Source organism: Lontra canadensis, unplaced genomic scaffold (genome assembly GCF_010015895.1).
Source record: "Lontra canadensis isolate GAN:19392208 unplaced genomic scaffold, GSC_riverotter_1.0 scaffold7, whole genome shotgun sequence".
NCBI classification, from domain to species: Eukaryota; Metazoa; Chordata; class Mammalia; order Carnivora; family Mustelidae; genus Lontra; species Lontra canadensis.
In genome coordinates this window covers 21677457-21702802 of record NW_022631001.1, presented here as the reverse complement: position 1 = coordinate 21702802, position 25346 = coordinate 21677457, and the positions used below count along the sequence as shown (strand labels likewise).

The following is a 25346-nucleotide window of genomic DNA, read 5'->3' as shown; positions in this document are numbered from 1 at the left end:
AGGAAAAGACACTTAAGACCTGAATGAAATGAGACAACTAATCAACATAACATGTGGAAGCATTTTAAGCAGAGGGAGAAGTACAAATGTCCAAGATGAGAATATTTTGGGGCATGTAGAGTAGCAAAAAGAACAAGACCAAAGTTTAGTGAACAAGGAGAAACATGGCAGAAAAATTAAATTAGAGGTGCAGCCAGAGGTCAGACTATATAGGACTTTAGAGGCCACAGTAATTTGGATCTTGTATCAAGCATGGGAAGACACTGAAGAATTTTGAGTAGTGATCTGATTTATGTTTTAAATGGACCACTCTGGCTACAGAGAACAGACTGCAGGGGAGCAAAGGAAAAATGAAGAGACCATTAAGAAACTATTACATTAATTGAGGTGGGAACTGGTGGTAGCTTGACAGGACTGCAGTAGGTATACTGTAGTACAGCAAAGGTAGGTATTTTGAAGGTGGAACCAAATGGCTTATTTAGAGACTGGATGTACAGTGTAAAGGAAAAAAATGAAGATGATCTCTAAATTTTTGGCCTGATCTGTAAATACTGAGTGAATATAAACATGCTATAGTGTCTCCTATTCAAAGACACACATACACATACACCCCTTCCTTGACACCAACATATCCCTCAAAACACATTTCTTTGTTTCCCTTCATAGCAAAGCTTTTCAGAAGAATTGTCTATTTACACTATCTCCACTTCCTCCCCTTTGGTTCACTAAGTAACACCCTCTATTTCACCAAAAGTAGTCTTGTCAAGACAACCAACCATCTCCATGTTGCCAAATCAAATGATTACTATTCTGTCCTCACCTTACCTAATCTCTCTGCAGCATTCACCTGGCTTTCCTTTTATCTTTCTGTGTATTCCTATCTCCTTTGCAGACTCTTCCTAGCTATCCTTGACATGTCCAAGGCTAAGAACCTCCTTTCCTCATACGCTACACTCTTGCCTAGATAATTTCATCCATTCCTATAGCTTTACTTATTACCTATATGTTGACAGTACCCAAGTTTTTACCTTTAGCCAAAAGTTCTTTCAGACTAATAATCATCTCTTAGACAATTCTGCCTGCATTTCTTCTAAGTACCTAAACCTACAATGAACTAATGAAACTCTTGGTCTTCACAGCATCTATCATGAAATATTTTTGCTTATTTATTATACGTCTCCAGCAATAAACAGTAAGCTTCACAAAGAAGCAACTAAGTTCTTTGTGTTTACCAGTCTATACCTAGCAACGAAAGGGGGCTCAGCAAGAGGACACACCAAGATTTACTAGACCCTGTCTCTAGCCTCAAAAAGTCACATACTAATGGGATAGGTGATCCATAAACCACAATGACGGTATGACACAATAAGTGCAACTGTGAGTGGTGAGAGGAAGAACACGAGTGTTTCATGAATCCCAAAGAGGGGCCCTTAATAGCCTAGGAGTCAAGGAAGACTATCTTTAGAAGATAATTTAAGAGTTTATTTTTGCAAAAATAGCTATTAAGTGCCTACTAGATAAATTTTTATATAATTATTTTTAAGCTTTAAAATAACTCTTCAAAGTAGGTATAAATATATTCTATTTTATATATGAAGTTTAGAAAGATAAAAAACCAAGGAGCTAGCAGGTTATGGAACCAAAATCTGAACTGAGGTCAGTATGCTTTTAAATCCCTCCCCCTCCTTCCTTTTCTTCTTCCTTTTTTCCCACCCTGTATCACAAGGTGCCACCAAAAATAATATCTTTTATAGTTGCCACCTACTATTTGTTTGACCTAAAAGAAATCACTATATCTCTTGAACTCAGTTTTTAACACGGGGTTCAATTACCAGTCTCTAAATCATCCTTGTTCTAACTCCCTCCTTTTCCTTCGTTATTAAGAATTGAGGCTCAGTTTTAAACCAGTCAGTGAGTAACCCTAGGCATTTCCTTTTTTTTTTTTTTTACGATTTTTTAAAAAATTTTATTTATTTGAGACAGAGCGAGTGAGCAAGAGCAAGGTGGAGAGGCAGAGGGAGAAGTAGACTTCCCACTGAGCAGGGAGTCCAGTGCAGGGCTTAATCCCAGGACCCTGAGATCATGACCTGAGCAGAAGGCAACCACTTAACCAACTGAACCACCCAGGCACCCCCTAGGCATTTCTTTTATGCTACAGCAGCTGAGCATTTTTCACAGCTGAAAATCATTCAGGAACAACCACAGTAACATCTGTAGAGCACTTCACAGTTTACAAATTAGTTTCACACATTCATTATTTCATTTGATCTTCATCAACCCTATGAGGTGTTAAATCCCTGTTTTACAGAGGCCAGTGGAAGTGAAATGTCTAGCCTAGCTCCATCTGGATTTTAGCCTACCCGAAATTGAATTTAAGAAAATAGAGGGGTGTGGAAAAGGAGGAAGAGAGTAAATGACTTAGAGGAAACTCACCCAAGTGACCTAGAGCCAGGAGAAATTAACAGGGACCAAATCAGTTTCCCTTTCAAGGTAATGAGTGTTTGGCCATGGCACAGTGACCCACCACATGGAACTGCTTCTTTTTCATCTCAGTAATACCTTGAGTCCAGCCCCACATGTGGACGAAAAATGTAAGAAAACTCTCTATATACTATATGCATTCACAGTGTCAGAAGAGACCATGGCATAAGAGAACAGATACCACCTTTAGAGAAGACTTGAATTTAGGCACCAGCTCAGCCACTGACTTGCTGATTAAAGTTTCCCCCTGTGTTATCATAGCCCCTTGTGCTTCTATCTCATATACATTAACACATGAGGTTACAGATCTGTACTCCTTGACTCACAACAGAGGGTAGCAACTGAGTCCAGTTTCCATCTTTGTATCCCCAGCACCTGGCACCATAACTAACACAGAACAGTGATCCAGAGAATGTGTGATGATGACAGATGTCATATTCAAAGCTCTTTGTATACATGTGCATTCCACATTACAGTGTAGACAGTGAGTGCTAGGAAAATAGCAACCTTGTCTTATCTCTGTTTCCCCTCTCATTCTCCCACTTTGAGAATGCTACTCAAGTAAAGTTAGTTGAATAGAAACAAAACAGTCCAAAAAGCCAGGCTTCAGAGGTAAAGAAATTAACCTATATGGTCCTCTTTTCCAGACTGTAGTCTTTCCCACCACACCTACCTCTACCCAAATAATACCTATCTTGCCCAGTCCACCCTCTTCTTCAAAAGATCACTGTTCTTCTCCCTCAGGACTCCACCTTCTCTCCCTCTACCCCATCTCTACTATCTCCTCTTCTTTCATAGGATCACAAGTCACCTCTTTTCCTCCAGGTAAGCAATGCCTCAAAGCTGCCATAGAGCTTTTGTTCCCAGTCACTTGTCACAAAAGACAGTCTGGGCCTCTGCCCAGCCCCACTGGACACCATGCTCTTCTCCCACTCTAGTCTTCAAGCTCTCCACTGCTCATCTTGCTTACTCCCTACTGCCTACCGCTGCCTCCTCCCCTCTGCAAAGGAAGAGGCGGGTCAAATCCTGGAAGAAAGATTGCTTATTGGCAGGCCCAAAACAAGACACAGAGGAAGTAAGGAAAGAGACTGGCACTTGGGGAAGACAGAATTTGTAGATGAAAGCTAAACGTAAGGGAGTTGGGGAGGAAACAGTGTTTGGACCTCACAAACACCACAACAAAGGTCCCTACGAACCTATTAATAATGAGAAAGCTTAACCAACAATTTTATTTCCTGTATTTCTTTTTTAAGATTTTATTTGTAAGTAATCTCTACACCTAACACGGGCCTCAAACATGCAACGCCAAGATCACGAGTCCCATGCTCCACCTACTGAGCCAGCCAGGCAACCCTTAACCAACAATTCTAAAAGGAAAAGAGAAGAAAGCCTAACCAAGAAGAGAAGGACCCAAGAGAGGGAAGGAAAAACTAGCTATGGAGGGGAAAGGATAAGAAAGGGAAGTATGAAGAGAATAGGAAAAAGGAAGAAAGTGGAGGGTGGGAGAAAAAATGGGTAAGGGAGAAGGAAAAATGATCAGGACTAGGAAGTAGAAAGAAAAATGGGGCGGGGGGGAGACAGAGACAGAATCACAGAAAAACTCAGGGGAGGAAGGAGATCAAAATAATCAAGGTAGGTTAGTATCAGGCCTAACATATTTCTTGGTCCCAGATGATCAAGGAAAGAATTATAGTAAGACATTACACAGCCCCCAAGGTCTGTCATTAACTAGGCTGAGTAAGGAGGGGGCTCCAATGAAGATAGTCTAGTTTAAAGATTTTATTTATTTATTTGACAGAGAGAGATCACAAGTAGGCAGAGAGGCAGGCAGAGAGAGAAGAAGGGAAGCAGGCTCCCCACTGAGCAGAGAGCCTGATGTGGGGCTCAATCCCAGGACCCTGGGATCATGACTTGAGCCTAAGGCAGACGCTTTAACCCACTGAGCCACCCAGGCGCCCCAAGACAGCCTAGTTTAAAACAGTTTTACACCCATGTATCAAATCACTGGCCAGTTCAGAGAAAAACCATTAACATGCCTTGACCTGTTTCTTTCCAACCCCACCTCCCTACACGCAACGTAACTATACTCAACACCAAAACAATCAGCATTTTCAACCTCTGCCTTGTCCATTAAGCATCTGGGTCCTCAGCAGACCAGCAAGATGGCATCCAAAAGGCTGGCTGGAGAGGATACAAAGGTCTTCTTCTCAAATTCCCCTGTCTCTCACATTGTTGAGGGGGACATCTCTGCAGCTCATTCTAGGGCTTTAACCAGCTCACCTTTCCAAAAGGCAGTTTACAGAAGGTCAAGCTCTTCACCACACAGATAAGGAAACTGAGGGGCACAGAGGCTGACTGAACCATACCTACCCTTCCTTAGGTCTCCAATGTCCTGGTTTACTCCACCTCTTAACAGGTCACTTATAATATAATGCCCCTCCCCAAAACCCAAGAGAAAACCCCCCATGGTCCCAGCAGGCCCGCAGCTAAGCCAAACAGAGTGGAAAGCATTACAGTAACCACCAAGCACAACGATGTTAGCAAAGGAGAACGGTTCCTGAGACACAGCAGTTCACCCCAAAACCAGCTTCTCCTTCACAACCTTCCCTAGCCAGAGCTCTGCTTCCAGGTGCTGGCCTAGTAGGCCAGCTCATCTGAGGGCTCAGCCCTCAGCCCCCTCTCTTGCTTAGGGTCTCTTTAAGGCAAGACCCTAAATCCGCCAGACTGCGAGGCACCACTCCCCGGAAGCCGACGGAGACCCCTCCCCCTCCCCAGCAGCGCCCAGCTAGGCGCGCCCCAGGGTGGGCCAGTATTACCTGGTGGGGGGAGCTGGCCCCGGCATCTCTGGCGACTGTTTTTGTCGCAGAGCCGCACCTTTCCCGCCCAGCTAGCCGCACAACGAGCTGGCTCCACCCGCGCCGCTCTACTCGTCTGAGGCCGGGCTCCCAGCAGCTCAGCCGCCCCAGCTCCCGCTCCCGGTGCAGCACGCTCCCGCCCTCGCAGGGCGCAGCAAAGGCGCAGCTTGGGGTTGGCGAAGCTGAAGGGGCGGAGGAAGAAGGGAGGGAAGGAGGTGGGAGGAAACCGCGCTTCTCCTTTCCCAGAAGCTCTGCGGGCGGGGAGACTACTACCTTCCCACCCTCTCAGCTATCCTCCCCTAGGTTCCAGCACAAGGTAATTTCTCACGGGGCCAGACTTTCCAGGGCCTGTCAGAGTCCTGGGTGAGCCCCAGAGTCTAGGAAGAGAACCAGACCCCCTCTGTGCCTTGGTTTCTGCAGCTGTGTCTGGACTCCGGGGCAACTCTGGTCAAACCCAGGATTTGATCAGATTAGCCTTCTGGTAAAGAGATGTACGCACCCCTCTACCCCACCACGAAGGTGTCTGATGTCCTAGGGAAGACTCAAGGTGGGCAGTTACATTGCTTCTAAGCAAAGAAGGCTCAGCAGGGCAGCTACCATTTACTAAGTGCTATTGTGTACCAGGTGCTTTACAAAATGTTACGTCTATCTCACCACAACCTTATGAAGTAGGCTCTCTACCAAATCACATGTTAAAACTGAGGTCCAGGAAGAATGTGGTTTCATACGATAAGTATTTCTTAATCACGTACTGTGCATTAGGCATTGTAATGAGTCCAGAGCTGAACAACACATTACAGGACATTCACTAACCCTGGCCCAAACCCCCTAAATCCCACTAGTGCCCCCTCAACAATTTAACCAAAAAAACCACCTTCATACATATCAAAATGTTCCCTAAGAAATAATACTGCCCCATCAACTTCCCCTCTACACCCTGCTATTGAGACATATGACAGGAGTCAGATTATGCAAGGTAACTTCCAGGTCAGAGCTAGGAGTTGGGGTTTTGTTTTAGGTTTTAACAATTGGAAGGCTTTGGAAGATTTTAAGCATAATGACAAGACCTAATTTACATCTTTAACAGGATCACCGACTGCTGAATGGAGAATAAAGGGGAGAGTGGTGGAAAACAAGAAAACAAGTTAGTAGATTCTTACAGAACTCCAGGCAAAAGATAATGATTTAGACTAATTATTAGAAGATAAGCTGAAACAAAACAAGCATTTTCTAAAGATACAGCTCAGAAGCAGCAGCAGCAAGAACTCAGTGAAAGACAGAATGTAATCTGTGAAGGAGGACAGTGACTTTCCCAAGACCACACAGCTGGAAAATGGCCAAGTTGTCCCAACTTTGATCCGACTCCTAAATCTATGCTTTATTTCTCTCTGCCATGTTAGTCATCTTTATATAAAACTGCCATACCCCGTCCCAGCTGCTAGAGAGAAATTTTTTGGCTTTTATCCATTTCCCCTGCCAGATAGCTACATCTCCATTCTATGTGCCCAAATCATTTAACTGCAGAAGGGTGGAGGGGAAGAACTCCAATGAGGATGGAAAGAACTCTTCTGTTAAGTATCTTTTGCCTTTTTCCAGACCCTGAGTACCCATGCTAGTCCAATTATAAGAAGTCCCAAATTTAGTGGAGGAAGGAGGGAATTTCTCAAAGACATCCATATTCTAGAGAGACACGGTCAGTAACACAGAGGGTGGGACCAGCTGCACTATGAGAACTCAGCTTCAAAGTAGTTTTAAGATGTTCTTTTGACCCCACACCCTTCTCTCAACTTACACAGCATGGATGAAAGGCAGAAGCCTTGGACATTGTTTTTCAAAGTAATCATCAATAATCATAGCACCTGATCTTAACCAACTTTCCACCCCATGCAGCATCCCCCACCCCTTAGAGATGGTTTTCCACATTCTGCTGAAATACACATAAAGACAGAGAGCTCACTTGGAAATAACACTGTTGGGCAATGCTTCCTAACATTCAGCCAGCCTCTCTGTAAACTTCCATCTGCCTCCTGGAGCGATCAAAAAACATCCTTCGAGACAAATATTAAAGGCTTTAACATATATGTTATGGTAATCTATCAAGCACCTGAACTTGTTCCTCTTCTCCAGGATAGATACTCCCAGTTCTATTAGTCACCTGGTCATTCACTAACTACTGAAGCATCTAGTATAAGCTACCAGGGACAGACACATCAGTGAACAAGACCATACCTTCAAGGAGTTTACAGTTTCAGTATGATGATTTTCAACTCTCCCTTTGTATCAAAATTACCTGGGAAACTTTAAAAATATATACTGAAGTTCTAGCACAGATTTTGATTCAGTTGGTCTGAAATATGTCATAGGCAAAATATCTTCATGGATGTAACTAAAGCTACATAGATATCTATCTATATAAAGGACTAACATTACCTGACTTCAAGACCTATTATAAAGCTACACTTAGCAAGGCAGTATGGTATTGGCAAAAGAAAAGACAAATAGGTCATTGAAACAGAATAGAGAGTCTGAAATAGACCTACACAAATATAGTCAACTGATCTTTGACAAAGAGCAAAGTAAATTCAATGAAGAAAGAAGAGTCTTTTCAATAAATGGTGCCAGAATAACTAGACATGCAAAAAAAAAAAAAAAAAAGGTCTGGACACAGACTTTTCACTTTACACAAAAATTAACTCAAGATGTATCACAGACATAAATGTAAACTGAAAAACTATAAAACGTATAGAAGCTAACATGGGAGATCTAGATGACCTTAGTTTGGTTATGACTTTTCAGATCCAACAGCAAAATCATTACCCATAAAAGAACAAGTTGGCTAATTGAACTTTATTAAAATGTACAACCTCTGTTCTGCAAAGGATACCATTAAGAGAATGAAAAGACAAGTCATAGACTTGAGAAAATATTGGCAAAACACATATCTGATAAAGAACTTGTACCCAAACAACAGATGTTGGCAAGGATGCAGAAAAAGGAGAACCCTCTTACACTGCCGGTGGGAATGCAAACTGGTGAAGCCAGTCTGGAAAATAGTAGGGAGGTTCCTCAAAAAGTTAAAAATAGAATTACCCTCTGTCCCAGCAATTGTTCTACTAGGTTTTTAACCCAAAGGATTCAAAAATACAAATTTGAAGGGACACATTCACCCCGATAATAGCAGCATTATCAACAATAGCCAAACTACGGTAAGAGCCCAAATGTCTATCAACTAATGAATGGATTAAGAAGATGTGGTTTGTATATCTCTGTGTGTACGTGTGTGTGCATGATGGACTATTCCTCAACCATCAAAAAGAATGAAATCTTGCCCTTTGCAATGATGTGGATGTATGTTATGCTTAGCAAATTAAGTCAGAGAAAGACATATACCATATGATTCCATTCATATGTGGAATTTAAGAAACAAAACAAATAAATGAACATTTGAGAAGGGGAAAAAAAGAGAGAGAGAGAGGGAAGCAAAACACCAAAGACTCCTAACTATAGAGAACAACCTGAGAGTTGATAGAGGGAGATGGGTAGAGGATGGGCTAAATGGGTGATGGGTTTTAAAGAGGGCACTTGTTATGATGAGCCCTGGGTGTTATCTGTAAGAGATGAATCACTAAATTCTACTTCTGAAACCAGTATTACACTATGTGTTAACTAACTAGAATTTAAATAAGAATTCGAAGCAAACAAACAAAAAAAGAACTTGTATCTAAAATGTACAAAGAAGGGGCGCCGGGGTGGCTCAGTGGGTTAAAGCCTCTGCCTTCGGCTCGGGTCATGATCCCGGGGTCCTGGGATTGAGCCCCACATCGGGCTCTCTGCTCGGCGGGGAGCCTGCTTCCTCCTCTTTCTCTGCCTGCCTCTATGCCTACTTGTGTTCTCTCTCTGTCAAATAAATAAATAAAATCTTTAAAAAAAATAAAATAAAATAAAATAAAATGTACAAAGAACACTTAAATCTCAACAGCAAGAAAACAAACAACCCAATCAAAAAAATAGATAAGAGGGGCGCCTGGGTGGCTCAGTGGGTTAAAGCCTCTGCCTTCGGCTCAGGTCATGATCCCATGGTCCTGGGATCGAGCCCCGCATCGGGCTCTCTGCTCAGCCGGGAGCCTGCTTTCTCCTCTCTCTCTCTGCCTGCCTCTCTGCCTACTTGTGATCTCTGTCTGTCAAATAAACAAATAAAAAAATCTTTAAAAAAAAAATAGATAAGAGATCTGAACAGACACCTCACCAAATAAGATATAGAGAATATGAAGAGATAATCAACACCATATGTCGTTAGGGACAATAATGAAGTACAACTACATACCTATTAACATGGCTAAAATCCAAAACACTGATAACACCAAATGTGAGTGAGTATATGCAGCAACAAGAATTCTCATTCACTGCTGATGGGAATGCAAAATGGTACAGCTGCTTTGGGAGACAGTTTGGCAATTTCTTATAAAGTCAAATATATGCTTACCGTATAATCCAGCAATTGCATTCCTAGGTATTTATCCAAGCACACTGAAAATTTATGTCCACGCAAAATCCTACCCATAAACATTTATTACAGCCTTATTTATAATTGCCAAAATATATAAACAACCAAAATATCCTTCAATAGATAAATGAGTAAACAAATATCCATACAATGGCCAGTTATTCAGCAATAAAAAGAAAAGAACCACCAAACCACAAAAAGATACAGAAAAACCCTAAGTGGAAAAATACCAAGTAAAAAGCTAGTTTGAAAAGTATGATATTCTGGAAAATGCAAAACTATAGAAGCAGCAAAAATATCTGTGGTTGCAACAGGTTCAGAAGTAGGGTGGGGTAATGAAGAGGTGGAACAGAGGGCATTTTTAAGGCATTTAAAGGCAATGAAATTATTCCATATAATACTATAATGGTGGATATATAACACTGTGTATTTGTCAAAACCCGCAGAACTGTACAACACAAGGAGTGAACCCTAATATAAACTATGGACTTCAGTTAGTAATAATGTTTCAATACTGGTTCATCAATTGTACTGCACTAATGTAAGATGTTGATAATTGGCAAAATGCAAGGGGAGGAAGAGAGAGAGTGGGAGCTCTGTACTCTCTGGTTAATTTTTCTCTAAGCCTAAAACTGCTCTAAAAATAAAATGTATTAAAATAAAAAATAAAAGTATCAAGCAAAATAAAGGACATACAAGATAAGGTTCATTTTCTTTTTTACTAGATTCATTAGACACAAAATTACTCTGTCAAATTGCTATGAAAGTTTCTAAACACTCTCAATTTTTATGTTTACCTCATTGTAGATTGAGAACAATTCAGACTCTACTTTGCTTAGTGGTGACTTTTCACTAAACATGGTCATGTTTGCCATGACCCTCTTATTACCTGCTACCCTATGGGGAACATGACACTCTAAGTGCAGTCTGTCCCCCTCAGAACATAGTTGGACTATCGCCTTCTCTAACTCTGCTTACTTCCAGTAATTCAGTCTGAAGTTGCATTAGCTTCTAGCCACTGCAGTATCTTTGGCTGGCATTGAGCTTAAGCAGCCCACATCACCATTTTTGTAAGAATAGCATCATGCGAGGTCTCCCCCAGCCTGCTCATATGTTGCCATTTCTTTGAAACTTAAAATGTAGAACTTCTCTGTCATCCTCCTTAAATTTCATCTTGTTGGCTTCAACCCATCTTTGCAAGCTCTCCTGCTCACTCTCTCTCTGCCATCTAGTATAGTTTTCCCTTCCAGTCGGTATGGCCTACAAATCCAATAAGTATGCTATCTCTTGAAACAATTATCAAACATCTACCATGTACCCTTGCCCACATTAGGCTTCAGGGATTAAAGACAACCTAGAAATGGTCTGTCTCCACTAATCACCACTAACAATGGAGGCCAACATATATAAAACTAAAAGTCCCACACTAGAAAATTGAATAAACAAAATAAAGAAGGTAGAAGAAACAATAAAACATTAACATACAATATAAGGCAGGACCACTGGTGTCTTCAACAGGAAAGATCAAGTTCAAGCATCGTCTATTCTCGATTTCAGTTTTCTCAAAACCAGATGCTGATTTGGTTATAGAAAGCTGACTAGCTGCCTCAGTCCTAGAGAGCCCCTTTCAATGGTGGGTGCTACTACAGGAAGCCTGGCTAACCTCAGCTCCCTCTGATAAAACTCAAGACTCATGAAAATGAGGCATACTGGTGAGAAGCCAGCATTCTATTTTTTACTAAGGGCTAAAAATCAAGGAAGATTTATTACTGAGGGCTAATAACCAATCCAACTTATAATCAAAGAAGAAACTATTAGCTAAAGAAATGAAAAAGCAAAATCAAATGAGAGAGAAGGGACTTCAGAGAAAAAAATGTATATTCAGGGGTGCCTGGGTGGCTCCATCAGTTAAGTGTCTGCCTTCGGCTCCAGGTCCTGGGATCAAGCCCCACATCAAGCTCCCTGCTCAGCAGGGAGCCTACTTCTCCCTCTGCCTGCTGCTCTGCCTACTTGTGCTCTGTCTCTCTCTCTCTCTCTCTCAAATAAATAAATAAAATCTTCTTTAAAAAACTTGTCTATTCAAAGAAAGAAATTAAATCTTAGAGATATAAAGTAACTTGCCCAACTTTACACAAGTTAACAGTTAACTTGTTTTAAGTACGATTACTCCTTGCATTTATATAGTCCTTTGGTTTACAAAGTAAATAATTCACAAATTATCCTTCTAAGCCATGGACCCTGACCAGTGATGTTTTGTCTGTATAGTCACCTTAGGCCTGACCAGGCCCTTTTAGGTTACTCAGCTGGCTTATATAGGCATAAGAGTTTGCAACCCCTGGTAACATTATACAAAGGCTAAGAATACAAAGGCTAAGACATTCTAGCTTTCAACTTAATGGCTTACATATAGTAATTACAGTGCCCATAGGATTTGAAAAAGATTGTTTTTATTTTATTATTTTGCAACTGCAAATAATTTTTAAGAATAATACATTTTATGAGAATTACAATTTTCCCCTATCGTCAGTTAAATGTAAGAGGAAGTCAGTCAATAATGATGACTTTGTGTATAAAGTAGTCATCTAACACACCATTCTTTCTTGTAATCAGATGTCAGGGCCAGTTGCCTATTAATGACTATGAAATGAGGTGAAGTATAAAATAAATAAATAACAATAGTAGCTTTACAAAAGTACTGCAAGAAACAACATAAGCAATGGAGGGATGGAAATGGAGAAGGGGACAAAACCTATTCAGCAGCAGTTGCAAAGTAAATAAATCAAAATGTACTTGAAGTTCAAACAAGGCCAAAAAAAAAAAAAGTACAGAGAAGGGAGACATTAATCACGTCTGCAGAGATGGGAGAGGTTTTGTAGATGAGGCAGTATTGGGGCTGGGTATTGAAGAAGTCGAATTTTTATACAGAGAGGTATTGAGACTGAGGATAAGGGTAGAGAGTTCGCTTAAGAGAATCACAAAAGAATCACGAAAGCAAAAAATCACAAAAATCACAAAGGAGGAAAAAGGATGCACTCTGTGTAGCAAAGAGTAAATAGTCTAGTCATTCAAGGAAACAGCAAATAATCTCATCATTCATTCACTATTTACTGAATATATTCTACATGCCAGACACAGGGCTAGTCAAGAGGGATGCAAACATGCAGAAACTTACTTCTTACTTTCAAGAAGCAAAGCATTTTTTTAAAAAGAAGAGGAAGCAGCAGCAGCAGCAGCAGCAGCAGCAACACATTTTTAAATCCAACAGAAAACACTTTACAGACACTGACAGACTTCACAGGTCCAAAATTTGTTCCTTCTTCAGTTGCCCCCCTCTCAGTAAATGGCAATTCAACTCTTTCAGTTACTTAGCCAAAAATTTGAATCATCTTTGACTCTACGTTTTCTATCACCTCTACATTGAGTCCAACACAAAGCACAACATACAGATGACCCAGTTCAGTGAGGAAATGATTGCCATTCCTTCTGATCATTAGATGCTAGAATGGGTATCACCACCACTTCTGACAGGGCAAGAATTCAACCTCAGTCTGAGAGCCATGATCATCAGGACCACTTTGAACATCAGAGACTCAAACATGCAGGCTGCCTCTGCTACTGCCTCTGCTGCCAAAAGCAGAAAGGTAGCTCCCCATTACTTTCTCTCTCATGTCACTAAGTCCTAAATCCAAGTGTGGTGTTGGTGAATACGACGTCACTGCCTGTGCTCCAGAATCAGGGCAGTATGAGAAACAGCTATCTAAGATACATTTTTGTCTCCTTTAGGGGTTAGAATCTTTGCCCCCCAAAAGACTCATAAATTGGAGAACACAAAATGCTTTATAGTAAAAACAAATGAAACCTATTCATTTCAGCTGTCTGTTGCTTATACTTTTTTTCCCATATATAAATTATTTTTTAAATATACAGCCTATCATCACCAATCATGAGGGAAATGCAAATCAAAATCATAATGAGATATCACCTCACAACTGTTAGAATGACTGTTATCAGAAAGACAAAAAAAAAAAATAACAAGTGTTGCTGGGGATATAGAAAAAAGGGAAACCTTGTGTACTGCTGGTAGGCATGTAAGTTGGTATAGCCACTATGGAAAACAGTATGACCGTTCTTCAAAAAACTGAATATAGAACTACTATATCATCGAGCAATTCCACTTCTGGTATTTATCTGAAGAAAGTAAAAACATTCATTTGAAAAGATATATGCCCCCCCATATTCAGCGAAGCATTATTTACAATAGTCTAAGATATGGAAGCAATCTAAGTGTCCACTGATAAATGAATGGGTAAAGAAAATGTGATGTATACACACAACAGAATAATATTTAGCCATAAAAAAGTATGAAACTTTGCCTTTTGCAACAACACGGATGGACGTCAAGGTCACTATGCTAAGTGAAATGTCAGACAGAGAAAGATAAATACATAGGATCTCATTTATATGTGGAATCTTAAAAAAAAAAGAGAGAGAGAGAAGAAGAAAAAGAAGCAGCTCATAGATACATAGAACAGATTGGTGGTTGCCAGGTTGGGGATGGGGGGGAATTGGTGATACAGATAAAGGGAGTCAAAAGGCACAAACTTCCATCTATAAAATAAATCAGTCCTGGGGATATAATGTACACTATGCTGGTTATAGTTAATAATAGTGTATTGCATATCTGAAAGTTGCCAAGAGAGTAAGTCTTAAAAGTCCTCATGGCAAGAAAAAAAAGAAAAAAAAAATGTTTTAAGTATGTATGGTGACAGATGTTAAGCTAGACTTACAGTGGTGAACATTTTACAACGTATATAAATATGGACTCATTATGTTGTACACCTGAAACTAATTTAAAGTTCTATGTCATTATACCCTAATTTTTAAAAAATGATAGAGCAAAAATATAAATTAAAAAAATACTCCAGCCTTACATATTGCCACTAATCCTAACAAACAAAATACTCTTACCATCTCTCCCAGTAAAGGACAACACAAGTCATCAGTTCTAACAAACCAACTTTGAATTCTAAGGAATTTATCTCATTTGTTGATTGCTGTAGGTACCTCGTACTACTCTAAGCCTCCTTGCCTTTGTTCATGCTGCTAGCCCTAATTGGAACAGTCTTATCTCTCACGATCCCCCTTTGTTTCCTGGTAAACTTTTAATCTTCAGGTATTATCTCTAACTTGCCATCTCTGCTGTGGTCCTGCCCAAAGGCTTGAGTAGGTCCTCCTCCTTTAGGATCTTAGAGCACCTCATGAAAATTTACCACAGGAATCTTTTATCTCCAGCCAGAAGTCCCTTTGGTTAGAGAATGTTTCATTCATTTCTGTTTCCTCAGTACCCAGTCAAAGCCTCCCATGTAGACAGTTCTTAACAATTATATCTACTGAATCAAAACAAATCTAAAAAATAAAAGCATATGTATCTTTTGGTGCAGCCACACAAGTGCTCTCTGTCTTACTCTGATCTCATTTATACTCCAGGATACGTGCTTGTTAAATATAACTCTTAAATATTTAAAACTACAGCCACACAAGTGGCTTTTTAAAAAAGATTATTATAAATAAATTCTTTATAAACCCAAAAGCAGTTTGAAGGTCCATTGTGTTAACAAAGCAGAAGACATTTTAATAAGCATATCCCCATTTTAAGAACTCATAGACTCAAAACACTTTAGACACAGCTTATTTTTTTTATGAGTTCTCAACCTTCCTTGCCACTAAAATCTTCCTTCTCACATTAATTAAGCTGTGGTGTTGCACTAGGTCAGCAAGGTATTAGAAAAGAAGCACCTCCTATAAAATATGAGTCTCTAACATTTATGCAGTTCATTATAATCAACAAAGCACCATCATACCCATTGTCCAATTAATTCTTACATAAAATCCTATGAGACTTCTCCTCCCTTACAAGCAAAGCCCAGTCCCAAGCCATCTCTCCTGGACCACTACACCATCAGAGCCACCCCACCCCCCATCTCTCTCTCTCTCTCTCTCTCACACACACACACACACACACACACTTGCTATGGCTCTTCTCACTTATACAGATGATCTATTCTCCATAGTGAAGTGGGAGCAGCTTGAGAGAAGGCACCAGGCCCAGCACAGTGTACAGCGTTAGTAAATGCTCGGGAACTACTGAATAAGTGAATCAAAGTGAGTTAGGCAGAATAGTTAGCATACTTGTTTTAAAACAAACTGAGAGGATTCTCCCAAATTCTCTTAGCAAAGACTATAATCAGGATATTCCTGACCTTCAGTTCAGGACAATTTTTACCATATTGTCCTAGGACTGGTCAGTGTACAAAGAGAGTCCTAAACTAAGACTTAAATCCTGATCCTTGAACAAGCCACTTCTCTAAGCAACAGTACTCTCATTTTTTTTTCTTTTTTTTAGAGAGAGAAGGGGGAAGCAGGCTCCCCGCGGGGCTCGATCCCAGGACTCTGGGATCATGACCTGAGCCGAAGGCAGAGGCTTTAACCCACTGAGCCACCCAGGTGCCCCAGTACCCTCATTTTTCAAGGGAGAACAATCTACTGTCTTTCCCTCTCTGAACATACTGTGAAGATTATATAAGATGATGTCAAAGTGGCTTGAGATGTGTGAAATGATATACTGAGCCAGAGACAACATTTAGGGTGATGACTCCCACTGTTAGTTACAAAGTCAAAGTCAGAATCTGCCCTATAAGAATAATATTTATCTTAATAGCTCTTAAAAAAGAGTCTTTATTATCCTTTTACATATGAGAAAAATAAGGCACAGAGAACTTAAATTGCCAAAGACTGCAAATCTAGTAAATATTACAGCTGGAATTAGAAGTCAGTTCTGTCACATCCTAAAGAACTTCCCATGATGCTTTTTCAACATTATAAAACTAAATTCTTATTCTCCTTTAATTTTGGTTACCACTAGGCAGATGGAACAGTGATAATCTAGAGTTAAGAGCATTCCATTGTCTCTCTGGCCAAATCAAACTAAGAGTTAGCCTTGTAGGTAAGCTTGGCTACAATCCCTGTGTCCTGCCTCAGTAGGATGAGCTAAAAATTGAACATGTATGTTAGAAAATGTTTCAAACTCAATTTTGAAATTTTTTTAACTAGCTAAAAATCTGACAGGAAAGGCAAAAGTGAACAATCTTTTTTTTTTTAACCATTCATAGTTATGATTGTAAAACATGGCAAAGAGTCTAGGCTTTGAAATCAGTTCAAACTTAGAAAGAAAAGCCTGGACAAAGGCCTAGAGGAGGGAATAAGTAGAACAAGAGAGGACTGGGGCACCTGGGTGGCTCAGTCAGTTAAGTGGCTGCCTTCAGTTCAGGTCAGGATCCAAGAGTCCTGGGGATTGAGTCTTGAGTCCCGCTCCCTGCTCAGTGGGAGTCTGTCTCTCCCTCTGCCCCTCCCCCTGCTCCTGTTCATTCTCTGTCTCTCACTCTCTCTCTCTCAAATAAATAAAATCTTGGGGGAAAAAAAAAAAGAACAAGAAAGGACCAATATGTGATGAAAGCTGGAGTAAGTGGGCTTGACAGTGAAACCTATGAAAATACAGTCCCCTATCCTTTTCTTCCTGCCTCGCCACTATCCCACAAGGAACCTAACTTGTGATACTTTCTTTTCTCCCTTCCACCACCTGAACAATACAGATTAGTAAGTCACTGAGAAAGTTTAAAACCTTCCTTTTCTGACACTTCAGACTAAATGCCTTTCCAAAGACAGACTGAGTGGTAGACAGGCTGTCAGGAGACACATGTTGTCATTACACTGTCCTTCATACAGTCTGGGGAAGGTTTTTTATTTTGGTAGAGTCATGTAGCTGCCATTACTTGCAGTCTCAAACACTTACATACATGTAGCCAGAAATTCTTTTATCTGGGATTAGAGTGTAGAGAAATTTTTGTAAAGGATATATTTGGAATTCACCAAAAAAGGAGAGTAGTGTGAATATTTAGTTTCCTCAGAAAGAACTCTGGCATAGAGCAGGCATCTGACCCAGCAGTACCACGGCCTAAATGCTCTCATCAGTCAGAGCCTCTTCGACCTCAGCAGGGCCTGTAAAAAGACTTCAGATGAAAACAACATCCCCTCAACAAGTTCTATCGGCCTTTCCTGAGAACCTATAAGATGCAATGCCATGTGTTGGGGCATTCAAGGAACAGCCAAAGAATCAGGGGCAACAGATAAAAGTGAATCATGAAAACAGGAAGAATGAAGTAAGACTTGATCAGAAATAGAAAAAAAAGGATTGATTTTGACTATGGAGGTCAGTGGGGCTTCACCAGGTGACCTCCTCCCTTTATGGATGTCCTCTTCACTGTACTGTAATCAGACTCTGATAACCTACACCAGACATAAAAACACACCAAGGAATTTTATCACAGAGCAAAGAAATGAGCTGGCTAAGCCAGGTAGAAGAGAAGGCAAAGGCAAAGACTTGGAAGAGTACATGCATAGGGGCACATCTAAGGAATGGCCATTGACCATGGTTTGGGTACAGGGTACAAAGAGGAATTAATAAGAAACAAGGCAGGAAAGGCACATTTGGGTGAGATTCTAGAGGGTCTTGAGTGCCAGTCTAAGGAACCTGAAATGTATTCTACAAGCAAGGAAAACTATTATAATTTTTTAAGCAGAACAGTGGCATGATTTGACCTATATTTTATTTCCTGCCAAGCAGGGAGACTGATGCAGGGCTTGATCCCAGGACCCTGGAATCATGGCCCAAGCCGAAGCCAGATGCTTAACGACTGAACCATCCAGGCGCCCCTGACCTATATTTTAGAAAGATCACTCCAGCAGAAGTGTGAAAGGTACGGAAAATTAGAAGCAGTAAGACCATTAGGAAGCTAATATTTTATAATAGCCCAGTTAAACGATGATAAGGGTAGCACAACATAGTGATGAGAGCCCAAGCAGGGTGAGGAGGGTCTACAGTGGGGAGAGGGGTGGACGAGAAGCAGGCTGGTAAGGAGAATCAGAGCCCAAGCAAGGCGAGAAGGGCATCCATGCATTGGTGAAATGGCTTCTTCCAGGGCTGGGGCAGAGAGAGCACAAGATGAGCCTAGAATATCTTTCTGGGCCAGAAAGCAAAGGAGTGGTCAAAGAATGGCCAGGACATGTGAAAAGTAGACAGAAGCCAACTTGAATGGGGCTCCTACTGGCCAAATCAGGAAGAACTGGAGAATCAAAATAAATAATAATAGCAATATCATATTACCTAACTGAATAAAATAGGAAGGCATGAGTCCATGCAGACACAAATAATTAAATATATTGAAAGTCTGGCACAGAAAAGGGTATTTACAGTTTCATAGTACCTCTTTACAAAATGCTTATTAACTATGAAGGAGAAAAGAGTAACTTCTCAATGGAGAAGTCTTAAAGATACCATCTTACGAACTCACCAAACTGAACACCAACAATAATGAGACAACAGCAGCAAAATAAAATAGAATATGGACTCTGGAATTAGATCTAGTTTTAATTCCTGACTCTGCCACCTTGACCTGGTTATTTAACCTTTTTGAATTGGAATTTCCTCAGCTAACAAATAGGGATAAAGTTTTTATTATAAATTGTTGGAGAAATAAGGTTAAAGCACCTATCGAAAGTGCCATCAAAAGCAGGCATTTAAAATGTACCTATCTTTTAGTTACATTTTCTATATTATTTGTAACATTTTACTATTATTTGCATTATTATTTATATTTGCATTATTACTTATATCTGCATTATTTGCTACATTATTTACACTCATTTTTTTTTAAAGATTTTATTTGTCAGAGAGAGAGAGGGAGAGAGAGCAAGCACAGGTAGACAGAATGGCAGGCAGAGGCAGAGGGAGAAGCAGGCTCCCTGCCGAGCAAGGAGCCCGATGCGGGGCTCAATCCCAGGACGCTGGGATCATGACCTGAGCCGAAGGCAGCTGCTTAACCAACTGAGCCACCCAGGCGTCCCCTTACATTCATTTTTTATTTACATTATTTTTGCTGTATTATTTGCAAGTCTACCTTTTGCAAATAACTAATGTGTATACACAGTTTTATATGCATCTACAATATCATTTAGTCCCATAACAGCCCTCAGAGATTATGTAATAATAGTGGTATTCTTTTTTCAATTTGACAGATGAGGCAACTAAAACAAGAATAGAATGAGTTCATGTGCCCAATTTTAACAGTGAGTTAAATGTACAGCTGAGCCTGAAACACATGGTCCTAACTCCCTCTCCAGTGGCCTTTCCTCCTCATGGAGTTTGTGCTGCTAAAGGAAATGGCCCTCTCACAGATTATTCCCTTTCACCAGAATGTGGAATAATATGAAAAGAAATAATCTCTCTGAAATGGGAGTATGATTAAGGCCAACTTAAAAAAAAAAAAAAAAGGCAAAGCATCTTTCTTCCACTCAGAACCAAAACAGAAAAAGTCACCTAATACCTAGCCACTCAGAACTTATCAAAACAGCAAACTCTTCAGAAGGACCTAAATGAAGGAAGCCCCACAAAAGGCAAGTAATTTTACAACATACTATAACTAGAGGAACACTTACATACCACTAAGTTCAACTTTCCCATATACATATGGTGAATCTGAGACCTGGAGAAGGGAAAGGACATCTCTGAAGACAAAAAGAGTACTAATATGTCAACCCTACAATCACTGAGTGGCCTGAAAATAAGGTCATTGTACAGTTCATTTGGTAACTATTTCTCACACATCAACACAAGATGCTGTCTTTATCATATTCCTGTGTTTTCAACTTTAAACCTGTGTGTTTTTGTGTCTCTCAATTACAGTGAATGGTCTCAATATCTTAGTCATGCATGTACTCCCACAGGCTTGGTAAGCAATTGGTGCCCAAAAAGTACTTCTCATGAAACACAATATGATCCATGGTGCAGAAGGTTGGTTTAATGTCAAAAAAAAAAAAAAAAAAATCAATCAGTACACCATATTAACAGAGTAAAGAACAAAAGTCATAAGATCATCTCTACTGACACACAAAAAACATTTTACAAACACTAACAACACATTTTCATAATAAGACAGTCAAGAAACCAATAATAGAACGACACTTCCTCAATGTGATAAAGGGCATCTACAAAAAACAAACACCAAAAAACCTCACCTAATATCATACTTAAATTGGTAAATATTGAATGCTTTCCCCAAAAAATCAGGAACATGACAAGGATATCTGCTTTTGCCACCTTGATTTAACATTGTACTGAAGGTTCTAGCCAGAACAATTAAGCAGGGAAAAATAAATAAATAAAAGCAACCAGATTAGAAAAGTATGACTATTTCTATTTGAGATGACATGGTCTTGTATAGACAAAATCCCGAGGAATCCATACATACACAGACACAAGCACACATAACTATTAGAATTAATAAATGAGTTCAACCAGATTATAGGATACAAGTAATACAAAAATCAATTATATTTCTGTACATGAGCAATGAACAATCCAAACGCTGAAATTTTGTTTTAAATTACACTTACAATAGCATCAAAAAGAATAAAAGAAATGCAAGATTTGTGCAACCTTGAAAAAGATGAACAAAGTTGAAAAACTCACACTTCCCAATTTCAAAAATTACTACCAAGCTACAAAACACAGTGTGAACACAGTGTGGTACTAGCATAAAAACAGAGATATAGATCAATGAAGCAGAACCAAAAGTGCACAATAGAGATATTACTCTTATATCTATGGCCAAATGATTCTGACAGAGTGCCAAGACAATTCAATGAGAAAAGAACAGTCTATTCATAAGTGGCACTGGAACAGCTGGACATTAAACTGAACCATCTGAAAAAGTATGAAGTTGGACTCCTACCTCATATCATATGTAAAAAGTAATTCAAAATGGTACCTACATCTAAATATAAGAGCTGAACTACAAAACACTCACAAGAAAATGTAGTGTAGATATTCATGACCCAGGACTAGGCAATTATTTGTCAGATATGACACCAAAAGCCCAAACACCGAAAGAAAAACCAAATAAATTGGACTACATCAAAATTAAAAACATTTCTGCTACAAAGAATAGCATCAAGAAAGTGAAAAGAAAATCCACAGAACAAGAGAAAATACTTTAAATGATATATCTGAAAAGGAACTATAAGACCATATAAAGAACTCTTCCAGTACAGGCATACCTCATTTCATTGCAGCTCACAGAACTTGTGTTTTTTACAAATTGAAGATCTGTGGCAATGCTGCAATGAACAAGTCTTTTTCCAACAGCATTTGCTCACTTTGTGTCTCTGTGTCACATTTTGATAATTCTCACAATATCTCAAATTTTTTCATTATATTATATTTATTCTGATGATCTATGATCAGTGATCTTTGATGTTACTATTGTCATTGTTTTGAGGTACCACAAACCATGCCCATACAAGATGGTGAACTTAATTGGTAAGTGCTGTATGTGCTATGACTGCTCCACCAACTAGCTATTTTCCCATTTGACTTCCTCTCCTTGGGCCTCCCTATTCCTAAAGACACAACAATATTGAAATTATGTCAACTAATAACCCTACAATGGCCTGTAAGTGCTCAAATGGAAGAAAAAGTTCCATGCCTCTCACTCTTAATCAAAAGCTACACATGACTAAGCTGAGTGAGGAAGGCATGTGGAAAGCCAAGATGGGCTGAAAGCTAAGCCTCTTGTGCCAAAGAGTTAGCCAAGGTGTGAATGCAAAAGAAAAGTCCTTGAAGGAAATCAAAAGTGCTGCTCCAGAACATGCAAATGGTAAGAAAGTGAAACAGCCTTATTGCTGATATGGAGAAAATTTGAGTGGTCTGGATAGAAGATCAAACCAGCCATAGCTATGCTTTAAGCAAAAGCTTAACCCAGAGAAAAGCCCTAACTCTCTTCAATTCTGTGAAGACTGAGAGAGAGTAAGGAAGCTGCAGAAGGAAAGTGTGAAGCTAGCAGATGTTGGTTAATGAGATTTAAGGAGAAAAGCTGCCTCCATAACGTAAAAGTACAAGGCGAAACATCAAGTGCTGAAGTAGAAGCTGCAGCAAGTTATCCAGGAGATCTAGCTAAGATCATTCATGATGGTAGCTACACTCAGCAAAAGATGTTCAATATAGACATCCAGGAGCACTTGGATGGCTCAGTCAGTTAAGCGTCTGCCTTCGGCTCGGGTCATGATCCTAGAGTCCTGGGATGGAACCTTGCGTTGGGCTCTGCTCAGCAAAGAAATCTGCCTGTGCCTTTCCCCCTGCCCCTGGTCTCAATCATGTTTGTTCTCTCTCTCAAATAAATACAATCTTTAAAATAACTGCTCATTGACAATGCACATCCGTCACCCACAAATTCTGATGAAAATGTACAATGAGATGAATGCTTCATGCTCACCAATACAATATCCATTCTGTAGCACGTAAATCAAGGAGTCATTTTGACTTTCAAGTCTTATTATTTAAGAAATACATCTGATAAGGCTGCCATAGTGATTCTTCTGAAAAATTTGGACAAAGAAACCTGAAAAGCTGCTGGAAAGGATTCACCATTCTAAATGCCATTAAGAACATTCATGATTCATGGGAAGATGTCAAAATATCAACATTAACAGGAGTTTGGAAGAAGCTGATTCTAATCCTAATAGACTGTGAGGGGTTCAAGACTTGAGTGGAGGGAATAACTGCAGATGGGGAAATAGCAAGAGAACTTGAATGAGAAGTGGAGCCTGAACACATGACTGAATTGCTGTAACCTCATGATAAAACTTGAATGGATGAGCAAAGAAGGTGTTCCTTGAGATAGAATCTACTCCTGGGGAAGATGCTGTGAAGACCGTTTAAATGATGCAAAGGATTTAGAATACTACGTAAACTTAGTTGATAAAGCAGAAGCAGGGTTTGAGAGGATTGATACCAATTTTGAAAGCAGTTCTGCTGAGGGTAAAATGTTGTCAAACAGTATTGCATCCTACTTCGTGAAAAAAGAATCAATCAATGCAGCAAAATTCATTGTCTTATTTTGAGAAATTGCCACAGCTACCCTAGCCTTCAGCAACCACCACCCTGATGAATCAGCAGCCATCAACACTGAGGCAAGACCCTCCACCAGCACAAAGATTACAACTCACTAAAAGCTCAGATGATAGTCAGCATTTTTAGTAATGTTTATTTTAAGTAGGCTCCATGCCCAGGACAGAGCCCCATGTGGTACTTGAACTCATGACCATAAGAACAAGACCTGAGCAGAACCTGGATGGCTCAGTTGGTTAAGCATGTGCCTTTGGCTCAGGTCATCATCCAAGAGTCCTAGGATCAAGCCCCACGTCAGGTTCCCCGCTCAGCAGGGAGTCTGCTTCTCTCTCTTCCTTTGCCCCTCCCCTTCTCCTGCTTTCTCTCTCTATCTCCAGTTAAAAAAATAAAAAAGATCAAGACCTGAGTTGAGATCAAGAGTCAGACACTCAACCAACTGAGCCATCCAGGTGCCCTATAATTTTTTTTCACATTTTTAAATTTTTTTAAGTAATCTCTATACCCAATGTGGGGCTCAAACTCACAACCTCAAGATTAAGAGTCACGTACTCTTCTGACTGAGCCAGCCAGATGCTTCTGCAATAAAGTATTTTTAAATTAATGCTAATGCTATTACACACTTAATAGAATACAGTATAGTGTAAACATAACTTTTATATGCACTGGAAAACCAAAAGATTTATTTGACTCACTTTACTGAAAATTTTCTTTATTATAGTGGTCTGGGACCAAACCTACAGTATCTTCAGGGTATACCTATAATAGTGTCGGTCATATAGTAGTAAACATAGCTGCCTTCCAAGATATATGTACAACAGTAAAAAGACAACCCAATTTAAAAATGGACAAAGTATCTGAATAAACATTTGTCCAAAGATATACAAATGGCCAATAAGCACATGAAAAGTTGCTCTACATCATTAGTCATTAGGGAAATTCAAATCAAAATCACAGATACCATTTCACACCCATTAGAATGCCTGTAAAAAAAAAAAAAAGACAGATAATGACAAGTTCTATTGAAGATGTGGAGAAATTGGAAGGATCATACAATGCTGTAGGAATATAAAATGGTGATGTTCTTTTGGAAAAACATCTGGCATTTCCTCAAAGTTACCATAAGATCCAACAATTCCACTGTTAGATATATATTTAAAATAAATGAAAATATACATCCACATAGAAATTGTACATAAATGTTCATAGCAACATTACTCATAACAGCAAAAAGGTAGAAACAACCCAAATGTCCATCAAAAGTGAAAGAATCTGTCAAATGTGGTATATCCATACAATGGAATATTATTTGGTGAAAAAAATCACCAAATATTGTTTAGCAATAAAAAGCAATGATACAAAAAAAAAAAAAGCAATACAACATGGATAAACCTTAAAAACAAACTGAGTGAAAGAAACAAGATACAAAAGACCACATATTGTATGATTCCATTTACATGAAATGTCCAAAATAGGCAAATCAAATCTA

At 39.6% G+C, this 25346-nt stretch overlaps 1 protein-coding gene and 1 pseudogene across 3 annotated transcripts in view; one reads left to right on the top strand and one right to left on the bottom strand.

Moving 5' to 3' along the window:
- PAK1 (p21 (RAC1) activated kinase 1) overlaps positions 1-5484 on the bottom strand; it is an 83507-nt gene extending 78023 nt beyond the window's left edge. Inside the window, exon 1 of one of the 3 annotated variants that reach the window (XM_032852997.1) lies at positions 5298-5484. The gene's annotated coding sequence lies outside the window, so the exon portion shown is untranslated. The remainder of the gene's footprint in view (positions 1-5297) is intronic. The other 2 variants (XM_032852996.1, XM_032852998.1) reach the window with 2 other exon arrangements.
- LOC116865260 overlaps positions 4947-25346 on the top strand; it is a 40117-nt pseudogene continuing 19717 nt past the window's right edge.